At 42.6% G+C, this 25,612-nt stretch overlaps 1 protein-coding gene across 1 annotated transcript in view; it reads right to left on the bottom strand.

The window, feature by feature from the left end:
* Window positions 1-24,777, bottom strand: part of SCG2 (secretogranin II) — a 94,618-nt gene extending 69,841 nt beyond the window's left edge. The window contains exon 1 of the mRNA XM_078665966.1: window positions 24,694-24,777. The gene's annotated coding sequence lies outside the window, so the exon portion shown is untranslated. The remainder of the gene's footprint in view (window positions 1-24,693) is intronic.
* Between the last annotated feature and the right edge of the window lie 835 nt (window positions 24,778-25,612).

Raw genomic sequence — 25,612 nt, 5'->3', positions numbered from 1 at the left:
AATCTCTTTTAAAACTTTTCTTATTTATCCATGTTTTGGCAGTGACGGGTCGTCCATGGCTAGTGGGGCAACGCCCCAACGCCCCCCATGGACGCACCGCCACTGAGGTGGATCCACAATGAAATCCGCCTATATTGGCCTCCTTCTACCACCTTGTGCTGCTCCGCCGTGAATGGGATACTGTACATCCACTGAAGAATTCCACTTGCACCCTTTCCAACCTACCCCTCTCGCAACCATACATGTGCCACCATCCGCGCTGACCAACCCTCCCCGAAAGCCTTGCTCTCACAGCACACTTTTACTCTCCACAGTAAACCCCTGTTTTAAGTGAGTATTCACATTTACCGCTCCCTTCTCATGAACTACTCACTATAACCTACCGCAATGTGAAGTGCTCTGTTCCTTTGCAGCCAGTGTTGCACATTCTAAGTTACAAACACTGCAGGGAACAATATATACCTAGTACACTTGGCAAAGCTGGTGCTAACATGCCAGCAGAGTGCCACCATCTATTGAAACTCTTACAGGCTTCCCCCAGAGGGAGTTGTTGTGGGCTGATTGTGGGCTGATTAACCACTGGGATGCTCCAGAGCTTAGAGAGGTACCTGACCTGAGCAGATGCAAACAACATATTAAGCACCCCCGAAGAAGGGACTTCTTTCTGAGGAAGAATGCTAAACATCATGAGCCAGGTGTACAGAAATGCCCAGCAGGAGCAGTCCAGTATTGGATTGTCATTTCGTATGATTATGAATGCAAAAATTACGGTGATTTGAATGTACTACAATGCACTTGAGGGGGGGGATGCTAATTTTCAGCAGTGTACTCTTACACTTTGAAGCAATAACAAAATTACAGTAACTGTGTCAATGCATGAACAGTAATGTGAGCAAACAGGTTAGCATAGTACTACCTGGAACTAAAACATCATCCATAAACATATGGGGGTCTAACCATGCAAGCACCAAAACAGTGCTTCTGTCATTTCGAAGTATTGCCTCAGGAAAAAAGTTGCGGTGAGTATCGTTTAAGGTCATAATACATTATTTATGGTCTCACTCTAAGTGGATGCCAAATGTTGCTTTAAAAGAGTCTATTCTCATGAGTGGTGTATGCTATGTAAAATGAGTCTACAAAGTGTTAGATACATGAAGATACCCATAGGGACCAGCTATCATTGTATGAAACATATGGAAGGGCTTCTATATGTCCAAGTAAATATCCTAGAAATGGGAAGTCCTTCATGTTGTTAGGATGCATCTCAGCTCTCCCACGGGTGGCTAGCAGACCTCACAAAAAGATGGGGCTGCTCACGGACCATATCACAGACAATGGAGTTGACCAGTCTTTCATCCAGTGTGGGGGCAGCATCACTGTGGGTGTATCTCCTTTCCAAAGAATTAGTCGTTGATGTATCTCTCCGGTCGGTTGGCGCTGTCTGCACAACAAACCATAAAACCATGGCCGGCCATATAGGATATTGTTGGAGAAAGAAGCCTGGTGGATGCTGCACACTGCATGCCATTTCTACCAAACAAATGCACATGTAGAGAGGCAGTCATGCTCACTCACCAGAAATGCATTGGAAAGAACTGCACAGGCAGTGAGGAGTTGGCATGAATTACCCAACCTTGTTCCTTCGGGTAGCATGACACGATTTACGCACGTCAACTAGGCGCTACTGATCTTGAGAAGTGTAGGGATGCACAAACGAAGTGCACTGTTGAGATGTCACAGCCATTTCTCTGCTGGTGTTGGGTCCCTACTCCACAGGCCAGAAAGTTGCACCCCAAATGTACTAAATTAATGACAGGGCAGACCTACAGGAACACAAAGTATCACATCAAACAGGAGCCTCTCTTATTTTACATCAAATTCAGACAGAAGATTGCTGCCAGAACCCCACCTAAGTGTGGGAGGAAATTGACAGACTTCTCGAGATGCAGACGTTTAGAAGCTAGTAAGAGTGTGAAGTCACCAACACCCCCCTCTTCATCACCAGTGCAGAGACACATGCGGTCAATAATGTAATTCTTAAGTAAAACACGCTCCCGCTGGATAATGGTTTCTCCACCTGCATCCACCATCCTGGAAACGCAGTTGCTAGGGTAGCAATATGCAAATAAAATCCCAAGGTTATTTTAATTTTTCTAATGAAACCCTTTATTGAATGTATTGAAAACGCGAACAAAAGACAGCCATTATTCTACGTAAAGTGCGTCTTAAGTGTTCAAAGGATTACAAAGCAAAGCATGATGGGGAATATATGAGCTCAAATCGAGTGGCTGCATGAAAACATCTTTCAGTCCAAAATGTTTTTTTTTAATGTACACAGAGAAGCGTTAAGCTAGATTGACAGCACATTGCGGAATGCCGGGGCAGGGCTGTTTTCTTCAAGGGATGTTATTGTTTTCTGCCACATTTTTATCACTGCTTAAATTCAATGATACATGACACGGCGAGAACTTAGTGACGCCAAAAATAATCAAATGGCCCACCTCATGCAGTCACACTGATACCTGACAGCAGAGCAAAGACACAGTTTAACACACTGCAGTTACTTACTATCAAGTGTATGTCTGCTGGCTATGGTTCAAATTAATACTGAAGGAAAAAGTTATTCTCATGTTTTAAGATAAACGCGCCCCATTCATGCATGTTCTAGTTTTCTCAGATGTTTGCAAGTTCACTGCAATTTTCTGAGCCTTTGGCTTAGCACAAGATTTGCACAGAATACCATACAAGTATTTTGGGCATCACTTTGACAGGCCGTGGTGCTGATTGACATGTATGGATAAAGTAGCATCCGTTTCCAGAACGCGGGGGCCTGATTCAATCAATCGACTTTTAGCCGCTACATTTATGAAGCATAAAAGTACATAAAATAAGAAAGGAAAACACAGTTTAAAATCATATCTTTATAGAAACCAAGATAAAAATACGAAGTTTGAAAAAGAAAACATATTGCACGCCGAGTAATGGCATAAACTTCTTGTAAGATATGCACCACACTACGGTCTTCAGTTCCGTCCTGTTTGATATCATAAGTGCAAATATCCTTAAAGTGCAAAACATGCTGAATACAATAAGAGCTCTAATCCCTGCTGTTACCCCTTCATAACCGGGCAGCTCTTCTTATCTTTAAACATTGCCATAAGAAGAGTGCAACAATGTGACAGATCAAGGGCCGTCAAGTTGTTGCAGGAAGCGGAGGGCAGGTCTACACCGTCTAAAATTGTATCTTCTCGAAAAGAGGCGCATCAAGATTTTCCTTGGTGTTTCCTCTGCAAAAGCGGGGGAGCATCTCCCCACTGCTCCGCAGCAGGGAACATAAAATGATAATAACTCGTGTTATTATCATTTTGAGTCTCCTTCCGCTGTAGCAGCTTTCTGGGTGGGGCGGGGCTGCTCTGAGGACAGAGGAGCAGAGGAGTGGTTTGCCCACTCCTATGTGCACATGACTGTTTGGTCAGCCCTCTTGGACCGCCTAAAACAGTCATGCGCACTTCACATATTCTCCATGCATGCTGCATTACAGCCTGCATGGAGAACATGCCCAGGCTACTATTTCCTGGCTGAGCGTCGATCCACGGCACTCAGACCAATCACAACCCTGCATTTGAGCATTGTGATTGGCTATCGGGAGCCTGTGAGCAGGGTGCTTTCTACTGCTTCCTATATCCTGCTGCAGGACCGGAGCAGAAAGAAGAGGACAGAGGAGAGGCGGTGGCCGGCCATCACAGGAAAGTGTTTTTTAAAGTTTTTTTCGCCCCCTGCCCACACCCCACCACCCAAATCCGGTAGCAGCAGCTACTGGGGCCTCCTACAGCACATAGAAAACATTACATGCAAGATCCTTTGAATGGAGGTGCCATCACATGGACAGCCTATCTCCTTCTCAGAATAACATCTAGGAGGGTAACCCAACATTAACGTAACTTAATTATGGTGGAATCTAGTAAGCACAAAACGGTGCTGCAGATTCTGAATTGCACACAAATATGGTTGCAGGCATTCACAGGAGGTAATTAAACCATGTTGAATAACTGCATATTTCTTTTTATTAATCTCCAACCTGTTTAGGGCATCCTTGGCTAAGAATTTCTGCTTCAGCTTAGTCTTGCTACATGAATGACATGAGAAGGATGAGCGGAAGAGTTTAGAAAAGCCTATATTCTCTAGAGTTAGTTTAATATATGAAATTCAAGGAATATCTAGAGCAGATTGCAATTTTAGGCAGTCCTCCAACACACACCGATTTAATAGAGCAGTTTCCCATGTCCCGATTGAGTGCCAGAGCAACAACGGGGCTAACCTGATCTTATCATTAATATACGGTAGACCTAGCTCATCATGAGCCACAGCACTAGAACAGCTGTGTGGGACAGCTAAAAGATTTTTCATAAAAGCGACCTCCATGCGCTGTATCTCCTGGACATTCTCCATGCCCCAGATAGATGCCTTCATATACGGTTGTTGCAACAGATTTAACAGCGTAAATGTACAACAGGTCCTGGATAGGTTTCATCCCTAGTTTGCTACGAAGGTGTGCAAAGCCAAAACAGTTTTCTCTAGTAGTCTCGATCTGTTTGTGATTATCTGCTTTTGTGTGTACGTCGCATCAAAGAGGACACACAAATATGAAAAACCCCATCAACCCTTCCGTTGTTGAAGCAAATAAATGTGGGCTTTTTTGGTCTACTCCCACACGTAAAAATAAACATTTTGCTCTCATTAACTTGTAGGTCTAGGTCCTTCATGAAAGTGGTATAGGCCCAGATGCGTCAAAGGTTTTACCTATTCTGTGTCTATTGGAAAAAGTGTTCATACATAGGGCCAATAGACCCAAATACGACCCTCCAACACTCGTCCAGTCCTTGCCATAAGAACAACATCATCTGTGTGAAGCAGTGTGTGTGCCTATGGACGGGACATCCCTAGTTCTTCCTTCAAGGGAAGCTTCTACTCTGTTAGTCTACTGGGAGAAGAGGAAGGGGGTGAGGACACAATCTTGCCTCACCGCTTGTTTAATCATGAATGGTTTAGTGCATTTTCCCTCACGCCCATAACGCACCCAGGCACTTGCCTCTGGTTACATCTGTCTGATGAAAACAATGATTGCCTCCTCAATGCCCATCTTGGACATGAGGGTCCAAAGACTAGAGTGAGAAAGGTAATCAAAGGCAGCCATTAGGTCAATGAAGGTCAGGAACAGGGTGCCTTTCTAAGCAATGGTATATTTGCCTATAAGCAAACTCAGGTTTAAACACTGATCAACAGTGTCTAGCCCCTTTGTAAAACCGTAATGGGGATCTACCAAGATGTTATGGGCATCAGTCCAGTCCTCCAACCTATGCAGTAATGCATGCCCCATTAACTTACAAGTGGAATCAAGTAAGGAGATTGGTCTATATTTCTTTGGGTGTAGCTTGTCACCTTTTTTATAAATTGGGACAAGAGTGGATTTTTCCATGTTGCCAAAGGCCCACCTTTGCAATAGTGTTGCACACATTAGTAAGCAAGTTTGCCCATAAAAGTCCATAAAAATATTAGCTGTTACTCCATCGGGGCCAGGAGCCTTACCACTGCTGCACTCACCCAACGCCCTCTGTACTTCTGCTAAATCATAGACCAAAGGTGTTACCTTCAAATCTTGATCACCAATGTCCCCACATACCATCAGCTCATCAGAACTTGAGTATATCCTTGAGAAATGTTCTATTGATGTTAATTCTGAAATGTGTACTTCTGTGGAAGAGGCAGTAGAGTCACCAAAGTTGGAAGAATTTAAGGAATTCCAGAATGCCGCGCTGTCCTATCCAACACTGGCTGTCCAGAGGTTCTCCATGGCCCTCTCCTTCAGCTCCTGTATCTTCATATTTTGGTCCTCTTTATATGTCACATGTGCCCTTCTAATGAGTTCCATATTTCTTGGATTTGAATTTAGGGCTTGGGGCAGCTTGGCAAGGGCATTTGTGCAGGCCAATTCAAACCAGCCTCGAACACAAGGGCTATTAGAGAAGCCTTCCCATGCCAAAGTTTGCTTTATATTGGATAAAATATCAAAAAAGGATTACCTTTAGTGGGATAACCTCCAAATCCAAGAAGGCCTAAACCTCAGTCTGCTTGCAATTAAGGACCTCTGGGAGGAATTTCGCTTTGTCTATCTTCTCCCATCTCATTGTAAAACCATTTTTCTTCACTAGGACCAGCTTAATGCCCACCCTGGCCATAGATTTTATGGCCCCCTTTATAATCAGAGAATGGGTCAGCATTTCGTGATCACTAAATGAGACCTCAACAGCACCCAACCAAACACCCAATCCTTCTGATGCAGTAATAAAATCAATAATAGATTACCTATCACATCCCCTAGAAGTAGGAGCAAGGCTTACAGGCGTATTAATCACCTCATTCATCATCAATAAATTGAATGTCACCAAAAGTTCATTAAGAGCATTACCAAACTCACTATGCTCAAAATGCAGTAAGGTTTCCTCCTTATTATCCAATAGCCCACATACTGGTTTCCCAATCTTTGGAATAGTAATGAGCATTGAAGTCACCGACCCACAATAATTTCAGTGCCTTAGGGTGGTCATTATCTGTGGTTCACAGTACTGATTCTATAGCTCCCACTACCTGCAAGGAGTTTTCATTGAAACAATTATTATAATGATTAACAATTAGCTTGTCTCACTCACTGGAAACTTCACACACCAAGCAGTGGAAAAAAGGAGAAGTGTTATCAAATGTAATCACTGCCCCAGTAAACAAATATTTGCAATAAACGCAGGCAGACCATCTCTGGCTCTGCCAGTATTTGAAGGTATGGCTGGAGTGTGGTATGAGTGAAACCCATCCAGGGATCTAGACTCAACCCCCCAGATTTCTTGCAGGAATATCACATGGTATGGGATTACTGTGTTAACTCAATTCCAAATTCCTCTTTTTTCCATAAGCCAGCTATATACTCTAGGAAAGGATCTTAACTGGCATGCTAGGTTCAACAGATACACTCACCTCAAAACCCCCATCAAAACTTGCCGGGCCAACTCGTGGACCCAATAATTGGCAAGTCTACCTGCTACCCATCCTCTCCTCTTCACATAAATTAATGTGCTGATCAGCTCCTCTGTCACCCAAAGACAACTCATCACACATAATATTTAATTGACAATCTCCCTCACTATGAGCAACCTCTTCTTCACACATAATGTTCAGTCAATCACACCCGTGTAGCCTTTCCAGGGGTGAGAATTTTTTACAGAGCTTCAAACCCAGTGGGCCAGATGGGCAATTTGGAGCATTGTGATTTATTAGCATTAATCTGCCTACTCCGAGGGGAAGGGAGGAAAGTGTGGTGGTTTATAGAAAAAACTTAAAGGAACAACTTATATTTGGGAGACACTGACGTTATGTGAAGGTAGTTACAGTAGAACAGTTGTAACAAGCCATGGGTCATCCAAATTGACTACCAAACAGTCACCTGGAATTGTTTTATGGGAAGGGCCTACCTAGTGAACCCTCCTTGCTATCAAGATATGATTAAGTAAAGGAGGATCATGGACTCTGGCTTTAGTTAGCCAGTGACACACTTTCGAGATTAACTGAACTGTATTCTAAGCCTTGGACTGCTTCAATTTGGGAATGTTTACCAGGATTAAATCATAGGGGGATGCTTCTGGGGGAAAGCTTGACCTTCTCTATGACATTACCCCCACGCGTCCCCCTTGCATCCCTACCCAGTCTGGTGACAGAGTCCCCAGCCATGTTACCCGCCACATTGCTAAGTGTCAACTTCTGAGAAGTAGGGATTGTAAGTGTGGGGCTGTGTGTCTGAACAGGTATTGGCTGCATCAACTGAGACAGACCAGAACTTAACTCAGTATAAGCGAGAGCTATGTTTTGTGTCAATGCATCACCACAGTTCTCCGTGCCCTTATGTGTAGTATCACAGGGGAGAGGCAAGAAGATCAAAGGGGCCTCAGAAGTAGGATGGGCTTTACCCCAAGATAAAAAATTGGGAGACGCTCTTTTCAACTATAACCAGATTATCTAAAACACGCCTTCTACCTTGGCTCAAAGTTTGTCAACATTAGAAGGTGGCAATAACAAAATAACAGTATCTTCCTTCATAGTGTGCCTCTTATCAGTCAATTACCTTTTCTTGCACTTATACCCCCCTTCCTTCTTTTTAACAGGCGGTTCTGAAACAAGCAAATTCTCCATGTCAATAAAGCAAGCAGTCTCCCTGCTATTTGTATGAGGAAATGGCCAAAGTTACACTGCTTCTTCATTTGGCCCCTTGTGAGTGGTCAAGTCCTTAGGATTGTTCTGACCAAGATCTTTAACTTTACCTCCTCCAAAGACAGACCTCTTTCGGTAAGTGTGATTACTTTCGAAAGGACACACACTGCAAAAACCAAAAAAGAAACAATTGTAGTTGTTACGTCGCCCCCTGATGTCCGGGTGCGGTTTTCCTTTTCAGCATACCACAAAGGCAGGGAGGTATTTGGTTATACTAATCAAGAGGTCAGAAAATAGCCACAGGACCAATACCTGCCTGCAGATGCAAGAACCAAGAGATTGCTAGATTGAGTACAGGTGCTGGTGTAGCGGGGTTCTCTCCCCCTCTCGCGTCTGCGGACTGCAGCTGCTCCTCCCGCTATGTTTCCCTGGATGACAGTGATGAAAGAAGGGGGTTAACAAGCCCCTTGCAGCCATCCTCTCAGCAAACAGACAGGCTTGCTCCCAGAAATGCAGATACAGTGCAGCAGCCCCCCAGATGTAACTATGACTTCAAATAATCAAAGTGTACTCAAAGGCGTTATTTCCTTACGGTCGGAATTATGATTTGGTAGGTATTTAACTCTTACGATAATTATGGGGTGCATTAAGTACCTCAACTTCATTATATTTCGGCAGGTCCAGCTTGCTGAAATTTAAGGAAGTTAAATCATACAGTATTTACCATATCATGTGGTATTTGGTGTTTAGTTATTCACCACCAACTCGTAATAGGTGTTATTTATCGCACCCGATAAAGAAAGTACCCGGTGGTATTGTTATTTATCAAGTGCAATAAATAGCACCTAAACTCATAATCAGGACCTTAGACTTTATTTCCAATATATTTTTGTAATATTACTGGATGTGAAGTAAAAACATTGCCACAAATTCAATGAAAGTCTTTGAGAAGAAAAGATTAGGATTTGAAGTATTTCTAATTCGCCAATGCCGCTTGCAAATGTGAACAATCATGCTGAGGGCTATAATTGCTTCCTCATCCATCTTCTTCATCCATGTCCTTAACCAATGAGATCCCACCGAGCAATAGATAGCGTCTAACCATTCCCAGTAAATATTACACTCAGGCCTATGCATCAAGGAATGGACGCATCAAGGAATGGACTGTATGCATCAAGGAATGGACTGTGTGTCTACTCTTTCTTTAATGGGGCAACAAGGGAAGTTTCTGTCTGATATAACATTTGATTCCCTGTCCACTGCAGCCACTACATTCGGACATTATGTAGCTGCTCCCACACATTTGTTTATGGGTGGTATACAATTTACAAAAATAACTTCTTATGGATGTAGCATTTTCTGTTACAATCCATTTGTCCCACAGTTGGAAGAGATTAGCGAAAGATCAGAAGCTGAAGACCTCAAGTAGACCTTTCTTCAGAAAAAACAGTGGAGCCAGTAGGGCATTTGGTCTTCCTGTATCTTCAAGAGCTCAAAGCAAATCCCTTTCAATGGAAGGGTCAAGGCCAGGAGCCCCCTCTTGCAGAACTACAGTCTACCTATATTCCCTCTCCCTCCACAAAAACCTGACTAGCAAGAGCAGGAGCCTTCAGAAGAGGGTCTAGTACAGGACCATATAAAGAACATTGTCTTAGCCTGGAATAAACAAATTCTGATGTGTGGGAACAATAAACTATTTCCCAGGATTACAAGAATCAGATGCCAGAAGAATGCTTCTGAACAACTCTGGTTCCTTGTTACCCTCTCTGCCACAGAGCTTTTTTGAAAGGAGTGAATGAGTTACTGCAGGAGGGATCTATTGTTCCAGTATCAAAGTTGCAACTTAGCAAGGGTTGCTTTAGATCATTTTTGTAGCCCAGAAATAGTCATGGGAATGGTTGCCAGTGCCGGACATAAAGGGCATCAATGTGACTTTCAGAATGTCAGCTGTACAATATATTCTTCCATTGATCAATCCAGGGGTTTAACTTGCATCCTTGGATTTAGAAGACTCCTGTTTGCATGTTATATTGCATCCAGTTTCCCAGAGATTGCTCCACTTTTTTGTGTAAAGAGCCTCTATTTCCACTTTGCAGCCCTGATGTTTGGTCTCTCTTCGGCACCAAGGGTATTTACCAAGATCTTATCCACAGTGGTTGAGCATTGCATTCCAGAGGTGTCAGTGTATTTTCATATGTCATATCTTGAACTGGGGTGGTGTGGTGAGCAAAATATAGATGGATTAAACCCAGATCTGTAACTGGGGGTGAATGTTTGACAATGTTCAACATTCCGTCCATCATCTTTTTGTGTTGCATTTTCACCCTAAGTGGGAAGGGTATGCCCAGACGTGGGTCCCGTGCTCACTACGCCACTGGAGTCAAGCTAACCTGGCTGAAGAGGGGTGAAACCTCCAAACCGGTCCTAGGATGCTTGATTCTGGTCCAGGGAATACATAGCCTGGCAGTTTGGTCTGGACTGTTCCCATGAGGCACAGGGTCAAGACTGATTTGCATATGGCTGTGTCTGAACTGGGGTGGCGTGATGAGCAAAATAACCATCGATTAAACCCAGATCTGTGACTGGGGGTGAATGTTTAACAATGTTCAACATTCCGTCCATCATCTTTTTGTGTTGCTAATCTTGATGATTGCCTAATCTCTTCTTCCTCTTTTACAAAGGATCTCCAAGGTGTCCAATTGGTTTCCTGGATGGTAAGGTTGTTGAGATGGCTACTCAAATTAAAACATTCCCATCTCCAGACATTGTAGGATGTCTAGTTTAGAAGAGTGTCTTTGTGGACAGATCTGGAACAGGTGTTTCTTTCCCAGCCAAGAAAGGACAAATAAGTGGCTTGTTTCCGGTTTCAGTCGTTCAAGGATCAGGCATCAAGCAGGGAGTGGCTGACAGATCAAAAGAAGATGGCAGATTTCCTAGTGGTGGTTCCTTGGGCTTGTACCACCTGCAAACCATTGTCAATCACCTCCTATCCCTTGGACTCAGAGTAATGAAGATTACCAGTTAGTATTTGGTCCATGTTGCACAGGTGTGAGGTAAAGGTTTTAAAATGAGTGTTTCCAGAAGAGTGCACTGTGTGGGATTATGAAAAAATGTGCAAAGCATTTTTGCTGCCCTTCTAAAACTACATTAAATGGCAGCATATGCAGTGATAGTGAGAGGGACTATAACAAGACATTTCTTTACAAGTAAATGTGCTTTCCATGAGAAAAAAAGAAAAATGAACTGAACAATTACTTTAACCCTACATGTACTGAATGTGTGTTCTGCTGACAACATCCTTCTGTAGGTTAGGGCGTATAGGTATACATCGAAGAAACTATGAAACGCAGGTGTATGTGTGCATACGGAGGCAGCAAATCACCTTAAATGCATAAATCTGCACAAATTGTGAGAATATTTGTATTTCTTCAACGACATAATATTTAACATTTTTAAGAGTTGTAATGCTGCTTCCATTAGACATGAAAATGTGTTTTTCTCTGTTCACGGCCAATGTTGTTTTTCTTAAGCCAAAAACAAGGCTGTTGGTTAGCTTCCTCCACAAGTATACTACATACACTGTATAAATGGTGCAACCAGCAGGGAAAGAAGAAACAATTCTGACATAGTAAAACTAAGTGATTCTGTACTCATGTTTAAAAGTTAAAGGGCCAGCAAACCTTGCTTTTCACCAGATTATAGTTAGGGGTTTCCACGACCTTAAAACCTGGTTATCTTCCAATCCAATAGTGTAAGGTTAACGAGATCAATCGCTCTATGTCCCAATAATAGAACTTGGTACTGAAGGGGGTGGACAGGTGATGTGGCCCTCTAAGGTATTTGGGGTTTTGGCTCACGAGGAGAAAGTGCACACATAAAGACTAAGCAGGACCTCTTCAAACATCTGGATCCAGCTACTGTGCAGGCCAGCCACATGCTGAACCATTTATGTGGGGCTCAGGGAACATACACTCCACACCCATGCAACCCTGATGGTAATGGACTTGTGCTGTTGTTGCATCGGAGAGGAGTTAGTGCATGAGAAAAGGGGAGTTATGGAGCGACAAAAGTGAAAATCTGAGTCGACGCTGGTTGATTCGCCTCAGGATTCATTTTACTAAATCCATTCAGCAATGTACAAAAAAAGATTAATAAGTCCTTCATACTCCTTGGAATTAATTCTCATGATCAAATCTTGCTGGAGGAAACTGTGCTAGAGGTCCTTTGTTTTATGCAGTAGCTATCGTTGTATTAAAGGGCAATCAACACATTGGTATTCCAACATTCGACCAGTGATGGACCTTTGGCCAACACATGTTTCACGGGTGGGGAAAACCGGCGGGGACTTTCTGGCGGCTTGTACATTTTTCTTGTTTCATTTCAGTCTGGGTAAGGGTTCAAGGTCCATTAATCACTATATAGGCCGGTCTGCTAAATTACAGTGTCACACTCGAGACTGAGTGTAGTTTGAAGAGAATCTGGCATTTATTTGATTTGGTAGGCATCACTATCACATCAAAACACAGTTCATACCCCCAAAGCCTTTGTGAAGGGTGTACATTGAATGAGGACTACGGTTTTTTAAAACATATCATGTTTCCACGTTAACACAGATGTTCAGAAAGATGAAGCATTTAATTTTTCTTGGTAATTTCCAAGTATTTGCAAACGAGTTTCAATTATTAAATCATCCATGGTGGTGAAACCCAGGCTCATAGCATTGGACACCATTCAAAGATGGTTACTAGACATGCACAGTACCTAACCTAGAAGCACAATAGCCTAAGGATGCACCAGGCAATATACAAAAGTGCACCTCTGGCAGCCATGTTGAAAAGGTTGTGTCAACCATTTCAACATGGCACACCCGGGTGCCACACGCCGGGTGTGGATTGTGGCACCCGTAATCAGAGGAGAGATGGTCTTGGTGGCAATAGCTGCAGTGATTTGGGGAAGACACTCAGAAGCCCTTCTTGTCCAGTGAATTCTATGCAAGCGTGGCTTGTTGTTTGAATTTTGCTGTTTTAGGCTGGCACTAGCATTCAGAGGCTCTGTGATGTTCGTGGCAGTGGGAGGGACAACAGTATGTGGGTAGGGGGCACACTGACAATCCTCTCTGGAAAAGGTCTATGCTAGCATGATTTGTTAATTTTTTTAAAAGTTGTGCCACATTAAAAATTATTGTTTCTATATGGACCTGCTTTTTTACTTGGCACCAAGGTAAGGTTTTACATAAACATTCACAAAATACCATAGGATGATCCAAAACATGACTGACAGCCCACCATACCAATGCCTAAAGAAGCTGTACCCAAACAAGCCAATGGCCAAAGAGGGGTGACCCAAAGCCCCTTCTGTATACTGCGTGTGTTATGCTGACATGAAGTCTTACCAGTCGGCTAAAGCTGTCTGCAGCCAGCCCTAAAAATGGCAGAAAAGCACAGCTACAGCATTATCTAGAAACGTTTGTCCCTACAACTGTATTCCTCTATTTAGTCTCCCTCTTTGTATTTTTTTTATCATACTATGTATTTTGTACAATCCCATGACGACTGGACATGGGAACGTTTGCCAACTTTCTACACATTTTCAAAGCATTTTCACAACTGTACCTTGACTATAAAAGACCTGCTGTAATTTCAAAACCATGATTCGTGTCTAGATATCTGTACAACATTGCTTTTCTCGTTCATTTTGTTCACGTTTTTTTAAAATCTCAGACACAATGAAATCGCCAGGGTCCATCTTTTGGTTCCTCACCTAAAAAGTTTATCTTAAAAAATCACTTACATGCTACTGCTAACTCACTGGCCAGTTGATGTTCCCAGATGTATTACTGTATATTATAAGCAGTTCAATCGAGTATCACTGTATTACCTGTCAAAATGATACTAGATTTTCCCCATGTGTAATATTGCACTATACATTCCTTTCTTGAAATAGTCAATTGGTCAGAAAATGTTTATTAAAAACACCACATTGTTTAATTTTCATAAAATATTTTAACAGCAATTTAACTCCTAGACACATGCTCTGTAATAATTCTCTTTGACTGGCAAAGAATACAAATCCCACTATCCCGCAGGCTAATGCATTTTAGAATTTGTATCATAAACAAATGAAGTGATGAACTACAAATGCCAATAAAAATAATACCTATATATTTCCAATGAAGGATAGAGCAGTAACTCAGAGAGCTCTCCCAGGTCATGATTACTTGGGGCTGCCAGAATCTTTCCTCCATAATGACTTTAATTATAATAACATACTTATATTTTGAATTTAAGAAAAGGTAGCATTCCTGAAAATGCACACAATGGCACAGCCCAGAGATGGACACTTTGAGAATGCCCACTCTGACTTTATCAGATCAAATACATCCCAGCACTGCACAGCCTAAAACTGTCTACTAACACAGCCCACATGCACTCCCTGGAACTGCAAACAAGACACTGCACACTGTGATACTGCACATCCTATCACTGTACATTGACAGGGCAGACCGTAATAATTTACATCATGAAGCCATGCACTCTGACACTGAGGACACTGACACTGCACACTGACCCTATTACTGCCCACTGACATTGATTTCCTTGATACTGTCCATCAAGGCAATGCGGTTGCTGACACTGCAGACAAGAAACACCACTCGCTGCCACTGCCAGCTCTGATCCTGCACATGGTGACACTGCCTGCTAACACGCTCCACTCTGGCTCCATTGGCCCTGACACCACAGACCATGCTTGATATTACAATGTTCACTATGAACTGCCCTCTGATGGTCCGGTGTCAAATCTGACATTTTACTCTCTAGCACTGCCCCATGTCACTACAGGCCTGAGGATCCTTTAGCACTGATCATCCTCCACTGATAGGCAAGAATGGGGCTGCACAGCATGATCTCTCAAGTTACATTCATATTTTCCTGCCCACTTCGATGGTGCAACTCGGTGGCACAGTGCCCTTTTAACCTCATCACTGCGGCGCGAATTCCGCCGCAGTGCTGAGCATTCCAATCGCGGGCCTGGTCATGACGGCTCCCGGCCGTCATCAGCACACACCCACCGTGACTCATGATGGCCGGGAGCCGTCATCAGCGTCGAAGAGGTTAAAATCATGTGCAGTATCAGACTACAGGAGGTAGCCCGTGAACCCTATAGAGACCAGGGCCAACATGTGAACATAGAACAATGTCTCTAAGGTTGTAAGTAACAGGGCAAATTTATCTGGAGCACAATTAGTTGCTCGGAGCACAAGGGGTGAACAGGGAGACAAATGATTTAGAATGACAACACAGTATATGTTGAATATAATACTTCATATATTTTAGAAAGACATGAAAAAGCACTGCGTTACATTCAATGGCATGTAACCTATGTGATACTGTGTACAAGTGCTTGTGAAATAGTAAACGGAGCAAGTGACACGTGAAACAGAATATACAACGACAAGGAGGGAAGCAAAAAACTAAACAAATAGTGTACAGAATTTAAACATAGAGATACCCAAACAATAAATGTAATTTTATAGAGAAGGTTTAGGTGGGTATCCTTGAAGGATTGGCACCGTAAATTATGCTGTGAGAGTCAACTGCATTTCAGCCTTTACGGAAGTTAGGCCATCATCAGGGCCAGGTTACAATTATTTACATGGCAGTGAGGGGGGATGGTGACGCACACCCACAAAGGAACGAAACCGGTGGAGTGAACTAAAGTCAATCTGGTGAAGGAGCTGTGGTGCACAAACACGCCGGCCTGACATACGCCGAGCACTCTCGGTTTACTCGCACAGAAGGCCCACTACCGCGCTTCTTGGATTTAGCCCGCCGCGCCTCTAACTAATGATTGCACCTTGCCGCACCTCACTGCTCTTCAAACATTGCTCACCAGAACTTCGCTGGCTCTTCCACTGGTTACCAATTACCAGCCGTTGCTTCAATGCATATACCCTGGCTTATCCTGACGACAGAGTGGTTGTGCACCTCAGCTCATTCACCAAATTGACTCTGGTTCACTCCATCGGTTTTGCTCCTTTCTAGGTGTGCTTCACCATCCCCCCTCACTGCAATGTAAATAATTGTCACCTGGTCCTGATGATGGCCTAACATCCCTAAAGGCCGAAACACTGTCGACTCACACAGCATAATTTACGGCGGCAATCCTTCAAGGATACCCACCTAAACCTTCTGTATATAATTACATTTATTGTTTGGGTAGCTCTGTGTTTAAATTCCGTACACTATTTGTTGTTTTTTGCACCCCTCCATGTCGCTGTATATACTGTCTCACATGTCACTTGCGTTGTTCACTATTTCACATGCACTTGTACACAGTATCACATAGGTTACATGCCATTGAATGTAACGCAGTGCTTTTTCATGTCTTTCTAAACTGTGTTATCATTCTAAAACATTTGTCTCCCTTTTCACTCCTTGTGCTCCGAGCAACTAATTGCGCTCCTGATAAGATTGCCCTGTTACTTACACCCTTAGAGACTTTGTTATAGGTTACACTTTTAAAATCATAAGCATATACAGCACTGAACACCATATGGCTAGAGTCACGGAACCCAATAGCTTTTAGTTACATAATACTACATTTGATAGTGTACATAAAATTAAGGTTGTATGACGCTATCCCACCTGCATTTAGCAAGCATGCCTTTACAAAGCCGGCATTAGAATGAACGCGTCATTACGGTGTGTTCCTTTAGCACACAAGTTGTTACAACGACTTGCCTTAAGGGGCCTCTGGACGTTGAAATAGTATCATTTACTATTCCAACGCCAGTCTGTCCACCAGTAGAGAAGGTGTTGGACTTAAAATCCAACACCACTCTGTCTATGCGCCCCCTTTAAAGCAAGTCGTTGTAATCACTTGCGTCCTAAACAAATGCATACTAATGACGCGTTTGTTCTATTGCTGGCATTGTGAAGGCACATCGTGATACCGGCTTTGTTCTAAAGGCATGTTTCTCATAAATTAACTCACATGAATTGAGCCAGATTCGCAAAGATTTAGCTGTGACTTCCTCTTCTAATATTTCTATCTTACTCTTTAATTTTAGGACTAAACTAGGAGTAAGGCAGACTACTACAAGAGTAAGACACAGACATTCTCATAGGAAAATCTTTGTGATTCAGGCCCAGGTTGTCCAGCTTTTTTAAGCTTTTATAGTACAAAGCATTATTGTGGTAAATATAAGCTTGTGGAATATTAGTCAGTGTACATATAAGTCTACTTGGGCCTCCATTACAGGTGCCAAATGTTGTCCTGGATTTGCAGTTACTGGGGTTCCAGGTAAATCACAGGGTCAGGAAATACCTTGGATTTTGGTGCACAACATGTAAGACTCAGTTTCTATGATAACTCTTCCATCCTCTACCGTTGTCTTTCACAAATACATTTTGTGAAGAGATTTTGCAGGAATTAAAACTTTCTCAGCAGAATAAGATGAATTCAGCAGATGTTAAATTAGCATTTTCCATGGCATGGGGACAGAGTTCCCAATGAAGTAAGATGAAGTACATACTTTATTATTTGACAGATTATGGATCACAATAAATGAAATAGATTCAGCAATTCAGGGGCGTGACTCCACTAAACCTTCAAACTGATGACTTTATGACTAAATATCGGCTCAAGATGTTGACTAGAGCTAGTGGATTGGCCCCACTGTTGTTTAAGTCTTCTATACTTCGCAAGTCATAGGCTTGGAGCAGCAAAGCTCTTTGATGCGGGGGCTACACCTATGGTCCTTCTAAGTCATTTGGACTCATCATCTGCCAGCATTTGAGGCTTCTTTGCAATTTGGGGCACAAAAGCATGCAGTCAAGGCACAACCAGGAGCCAGACTCTACTTGAATTGGAGTAAATCAGGAGGTTGTGCTGCTCATCTCTGGTAGTCTGGTTCTCTGGTTAATAGAGGACATAAAAAAGTGAGAATTTATCTTATGCCTTTTCCCTTCTTGTATAAGAATAAGAAATAATCTTCTCCAAATTCTACTAGAAGGTTTGTTTGGAGAGCTATGGACATCACAGCATTTTTAAGCTTTGTGGCATCATTGTTATTTTTATCTAAATTATTTTGCTTTCTCTGTTGAAGATGGTACCCATCCCAAAGCCTCGAGGGATTTGGTTTAGGGCGGGTAACATATCTATATTAAAACATTCTAAAATGGCTTCAAGCTTCACTTCCTGTGACGTTTCTCACTGTGCTTAACGCCAGTTTTTTTTTTTTGCGGGTCCGCTAATTATAAATGCCCGCTGGACACATTAATTAATTTTCTTTCTGATTATCAGAGTCCAGATTATTCCTTGAGTTTGCCATAAGGGCAGAGGTTGTAGTTCATGCTGCTGTCCTTGCCAGAGAAATGTTGATTATGGTTAATTCATATTGAAGAAATGTGTTTTAAACATGGAAAAAACCGTTGGAAAATGATATCAAATGTTCTATATGTACATGTCTTTCTTTACAAAACGTATAAACAACAGAGCCCCAACCAAAGTGACATTAAAATAAAATTGTATTAGATTTGTACCTAATGTAACCCAACATCTATTGGGGTGAATCGGTTTTATTTTGTGGTATATTATGTGCTGGCATTCCCAGCACAAAGGCAGGTTAGATTAAATAAAGGGAAATATTGAAATTTGTCTCTTAGGTCCATATGTACCAATACATTTTCCCATGGACACAGAATTGGCAACATTTTTTGATACATCAATCCCTTAGTCTCTTAAAAGCAAGCCAGTGCCTAACCGAGGATGTGGCCAACATACACCTGTGGGCAATTTGATGGTGTACATTCAATAAAAATGTATGTCCAGGACACCTTTGCTCTATGCCAGCCAAAACCCATTTTACAAGCATAGCTATGGAAGATATTATGGTTGTTTCGGTGCAACAAAAGCATAAAAAGGATAAGACGAAATGCATTTGCCAAACGTGATTGAAGGCCCAAAACTGAGGGCAGAGATAAGCCAAAATCTGGGTGCACGTGAAATGAAATGTAATCTCTCATGTGTTTCTAAAAAGACACTCACTCAGTACCTTTCCCAGTTACCTAGGACACAATTGTTAGCACTTTGTTATTCGAACTGCAAAATTAATCACCGCTATAGTCCTAAAATAATGAGACACATTTTGTGTTTCTTGCAAGGATTTTACGACACCTGGGAGATCCTTTTTTGAAAAACTGCTTTTTTGCATTTAATTTAAATTAGATTTTTGCCTTAAGTGAAGCCTGTCAGGAGCACTAATGAGTTTCAGGGCCATTAACAAATGTATTATCAGGCCATCAGTTAGAGTACACCTGGTGAAGATAAACAGGGGGCTGGCATTACACTTTGGTGTCAGGACCTAAAGGGTTTTCAGATACCAATGATAATACATCAAGATATATTGGAGGACAGTGATAAACTAATGAGTAGACTTCTATAGGGATCAAAGTGTGCATCTGGGGCCATGGTGGATTTGAAGTTTAACGCTCGCTCTTCCTAGGTATATCATTTTTATCATCTGACTTTGTTTACCAAACACATGCACAGAGCTTCCCATTTCCTTGGAGTACATTTACGAACACTTTGCACTTGATTTTCATTACTTTCCAAATGCAAAACCCATAAAAAGTATTATGCTAGGGATTTATGATCCATGCTCTGCACTGTGTGGATGTTTCGTAAATCTGGCCCTTTATGTCTTTTTTAACCAATTCATGAGGTAAAGTGGAACAAAACCAAATCAAAGTACACAAATCTGTTTGAGAGAAAGATAAGGCAAAAAGCTAGCCAAAATATTGACAGCACAGGTGTCGACTTTAGAGCCAGCGGTGGTATATCTATTTCATATTTACACAGAAGGTACATTTACAGACTCCTGATCTAAATATAATACATAAACAATAGGTATCCTGAAAACCTGGCATGGATACAGCCCTACAGGAGCTACATTGAAAACGTCTTCGGTACAATAATGACCAGATTTAAGTTATATAGCTCAAACCACATAGGTTTACACAGAGGAAATAAAACAGCGGGGCAAGTAGATAAGATGTTTATCGCGTATCATTCTGTAGGCTGCTCCTGAGCTGAGAACACATTTGCAGACATGGTAAACTCCAAATTCAAACCATGCTTGGAACACTCAAAATGCATGTTTGATAATCTGAACTCTTGTGTTTACATATGCCATTGTCCGAGCTCAGAAGTCTTTGCAAATCGTCTATTTCCATGAATCTACCTGCGGCTAAAGTGGTAGATTTTCTGCTGGAAAGTAGCAATCAGTTTGCAGTTAGGATTAAGGTGAAAATATATCTTATTTTTTCATTTCCTGTACATGGAAAACAAAGCAATTCATCCTGAGCTCCACAAACTGTTAACTTTATTTTTCTTCTTCTGCATGCTATAAGACAGCAACTGCAACGTTGAACCACCACAGTGACAAAGCTCTCTCCGGCTGAAGCAGAATATAATTTTTTTAAAAAGGCCTATCCCCTTCTCCATCCTGAAAAATAAACCATGCCTTTCTCATCAGCCAAATAAACATGGCATCCTCGCTGGAGGTGTCAGAATCTACGCTGTTCCCAAATGATGGGGAAAGAAAAATGGGATCATACATAGAAGTGGGTGATGAAGAGGACAGCTCTGACTTCCAAGGTACTGGGTCGCCAGTTGCTATTTTTTTTTACATCAAGACCACAAGAACAGGCATGAAAACTCATACTTTGCTTGGTATCAACGTTTGAGTGTTCATAACATGGCTTGAATTTGGATCTAATCATGTCTGCAAATGTGTACTCAGCTCTCTGGAGACCATAAAATAACACAATCCAATCAATCAATCAATCAGTGGCACTTATAGAGCGCGCTACATACCCGTAGGGTCTCAAGGCGCTGGGGGGGGGGGGGGGGGTGCCGCTACTGCTCGAACAGCCAGGTCTTCAGCTTCTTCCTGAAGGAGAGGTGGTCTTGGGTCAGGCGCAGGTCGGTCGGGAGGGAGTTCCAGGTCTTGGCGGCCAGGTAGGAGAAGGACCTTCCTCCTGTCGTCGCTCTTCGCTCTTCGGATGCGGGGGACGGCGGCGAGGGCGTCCAAGAATTCAAAACTGCACGTCCACAGCCATCACCCAAAGGAAGAAGCAACCTCACATCACTCCAGTGCTTGGAAGCCTTCACTGTGTCCCAATCAATCTTATATGTTCAACATGTACCATAAATGTGCGTACCGCACAGCCACACAACATATCACAGCAGAGAACCAAGGCACAGCCACACAGCACATCACAGCAGAGAACCAAGGCATTAAAACAAGACTATGTCTGTCCGCATTAAACTTACTGAATGGTAAAACATGAAGACAGTGATTAATTTGTAATAAGCAAAGCACCTTGGCCCAATGTTTTTTCTTACGAGCTCTTACCAAATTGACGAAAGTCTAGTCTTGATTCCGCCTCATGCCTCTCTCTTGCACCACCTAACACTTTCTATTTATCAAAATCTTGTGTGGACCCTTTCAGCCCTATTCCCTCTGGTTTTCCAATCGTTCTCCTCTTCTTTTTTGTATTTTTCTGCCTTCCTTTCCAGCTTTTGATCTAACTCCAATGAAAAAAATAAATCCCGGGACCCCAAAAATGAATGCCGGTGCCCACCACCGACAAATACCGGCCCCAGTTAGGTGCTGCATGAAGGGTTTATCTCTTCTTGAACCTTAAGGTAATAAAAAATAGCTTACAGTACTTTACATTCACTGGGTGTGGTCACAGAATCAACAGTTAGAAATCACAATCTCCAAATGTCAAGTGATCACAGCTGCATGTACATAGGAAGGGTTTGTTGCAGTAAAGGCTGAGAAGTGCACGGATTTACTATCTAAAGCAATGGCAAAACTTATTTGGCTCAGAACCTCTATTCTTCAAAGACAGGATATCTTTCTGTGAATCAAAAAGCAAACTGTGCTCCTGCTACTTGCTCTCCAAATCCTTTGCGTCTCCTAATCCTAAAGAGGGGAGCGCTTCTACCTGTGCCCAGCTCCAGCAACCTGGATCATACCCCAATATACATCCTTAAACAGACAATTAAAGAATATTCTGTAAATACCACAAAACACTAAAGGTCCCCTCGATCCTGAGTTCACCGCAGGAATGCATAAATACGCATGCACGCCAAGGGTTTGCTCACCACTGTGCAGTTTTAAGGCTATGAAGAAACCCCAATAAAGACTAAGGAATGAGTGCAAGAAGAACAGGCATATTTGTAGAGTGCACATTCATTCCCTACAGAGGTCTCATGGTGCTGTTGACAGATATTAGATATTTATTGATACCTAACTCAATAGTGCTCATTTTAGCAACTGCAGTAGGATAAAGGCTGAGTGTGCCTACCAAGATTCGAACCTGCAACCTTAGAGTCAAACACAGATCCTTCAGGTGGATATTTTAAGACAGCCAACCACCAGGCACAGAGGCATTTGAAAGCATATGTTAAGGTTCCACCTGAAATCATAAACTTTTCTGAGACAGACAACACGGAAGTAGTAAGCTTTTAGCGGGTCATTGTGTTAGGGCAGGTATGGCTAATTGGGGTCTCAAAAGCCAGAGAGATGCCAGACTTTTAACCACTATGCCAAGAGTGCCCTTTAGATCCACTGCATGTAAAATCATCTCCTGTAAATAACCTGAAACTCTGGTATGGATCCAGACCACATGAGCAATACTGGACACCCCTGAGCTAGGCAGTTGTGGCAACATGTCACATAAAGGCACCTTCAAGGATCTAGGTTGTTTAAAATGAACAGAGCATGATTGTCATCTTCCTCCTAAAGCTCAACAGGAGCTGAAAATTTACATTTATTTCCCATTGAAGATTGGCGCGTCTGTGTGAGGGGTGAGCGACAGACGTATATGTCATGAGGGCGGGCAGGATGATACAAATGGTACTAGTTTCAGATTCAGGTGCAAAGAAACCAGTTGGCCAGTACAATGAGTTAACCAGCATCCTCTTCCCAGGAAAAGAAAAACAAGACTGCTTTTGGGAATTATACAGAAGATATTGTCATTAGTAATAAAGAGGGAATATGCTATTTGAAGGTTAAAGTTTGCGACAGGAAATTGTTCAAAACAGATTAGATGAAGAAACAAAATGTTATGTGTCTTTAAATAAATGACGTACATTCTTGATGGAAGCCCATCAAATGGGTTCCAGGACTTAAATACACCATATAGAGGTGGATTCAGCTATTAATCCCATATTACATGGACCATTCATAAATCACCCTGCGTCACGACTGTCCATGTCTCCTCAGACGGGTGTGTGCAGTCAGTCATCAAACATAACCATTTCTGATCAGCGACATGCCCTTTTCACAGAAGCCTCGTGGCAGGCGTTCCAACACTTCCTCTGTCTTCACAAATGACAAGATTTGTGGTGACGGTTTTAATTCGTTCTCCACAGCTCCTGGAATACTTACACAGGAAACTTGTTTCTGAGTTACATATGGAATGTTTAGGCAGTCTCCAGCTTCATAAAGACGTTTACTTCCTCGCAAATATAAACCACTGGCATTTGGGGGTTTGTCCACACAATTACTCACAATAAAATGGTGATTCGGAGACTGGCTGAATTATAGTTTCATGTAGCCGAATAATGAACGAGGGGACAACATAGCCTGGAGAATGATTAATTGCTCGCTGGGCTGTACCGGTATCCTAGGCAACCTGTTAACCTCTTCTCCTGAACATTCAGTATCTTTTCGGTTCCGTCGATGTTAAATGAGCGCGTGAAACTGGGATGGCGTTGCTGCAGAGATCATGAGTGTCTGCGCTGGCCACAAATGGGCATACAACAGGTGAAAACAGCCCATGGCAGTGGCGCGAGCCTACATTTGTTTAAGTCTCTACGCTAAAGAAATTGTGTGTCACAATACACTCTTTACAGAAGGCAAAGATACAGCTTATCGAAAGCACCAATTCAGGCAAATTACATTAAAGTACATGCTACGGTAGCCAAAAGAGATTGTGGTGCATTGCACATTCTATAACCGAATTACTTCAGAAAATAAAAAAATCACACGAGTGGTGGTTGCATTTTTACCGTAGATTAAATTTCGAAATAAAAATATACCGCATGCATCAGGTGGTTATTATCAACATTGCTCGCTTTCATACTGCGTTGTCTTCTTATGGGCTACAACACCTGTAAAAACCTTTACTATTCTACAAAGCAACACAAAAACAAGAATTCCTAATTGCCAGCTATACATTCTATACAATATGTTAAATGTATATAGCGTTTCAAACCCCATATGTGTTTAACATCTCTTCGTATTTAATACACCATGTATGCATTACCTACTTCAAGGTAGTATTATCGACGTATCAGCACACCGGTGCAAATGCCAGAATATAAAAAATATCAGAAACACAAAAAATAAATTAAGCTTACCGATAGTTTAAGCACGAGGGTGGATTCAAAGCATGGTCTTCCTTGCTCGCCCGCTGACAGTTCATCCAGTGATTTCAGCACCGGGACAGCTCCTGTGTTTATACGCTGCGCGTCAGGTGACCGAGCTCAACCGCGCTGACGTCAGCTCAGCTTAGCCGTTCAAAATCACAACAACGCAAGAGATGGCGGAAGTGGCCGTGCGCCTCATCCTCTTGTACTGCCCGTGAGCGCCACCTGTCGGACGAAGTACAGATTCACGTCGCATGCCAGTTTAATGCGTTCATCTGGGCTTGAGAGATCCCTGGCTGAAAACAGGGAACAATTTTGCTGAACGCAGTGGCTTTTTTCGAAAGCACGTTGCTTTGTTGCCCCAGGAGTCAAGGGAGCTCTTTGCACACGTTTGACCGCGTGTATCGGTCGAATTTGTTGTAATTAAATGTTTATGTGATGAAATTCGGTGTACAGGCGGTGATTTATTTCTCTGACACGGGATAAGGCAAGGCAACTGTGGTGTTGTGGGCTCTAGGCCCACATATTGCTTAAGCAAAGGAAGAGTGGGAGAACCAGTTCTGGTGCGACTTGAAGGCCGGCAAGCGCTGGAAGAGATTCTAGGGGTTTTTGGGACCTAGTCAGAGCTAAGAACAAGCCTACTGATTCCCTCATAACATGCAATATCTCTGAGGCGTTGTGGTTGGATCATTTCTCCCGACTATATACTTCAACAACGGGTGATGGGTGGGGATCCTTTGAGATACTACCACTAGACCACCCTGGGCTGAGTGAGGATCCATTGTTTACCGGCAAAGAAGTAGAGAATGCGATCAAGTCTCTTGTTCCCAACAAGGCTGCAGGGCCTGATGGGATACCGGGGGACTTGTTTCGCATTAACTCGTTAGAATGGGGGAACCTTATTGCCTCG

This window comes from Lissotriton helveticus, chromosome 11, assembly GCF_964261635.1.
Source record: "Lissotriton helveticus chromosome 11, aLisHel1.1, whole genome shotgun sequence".
In the NCBI taxonomy this organism is placed as follows: domain Eukaryota; kingdom Metazoa; phylum Chordata; class Amphibia; order Caudata; family Salamandridae; genus Lissotriton; species Lissotriton helveticus.
The sequence above is the reverse complement of the archived record's forward strand: the minus strand, read 5'-3'. Positions and strand labels throughout refer to the sequence as shown.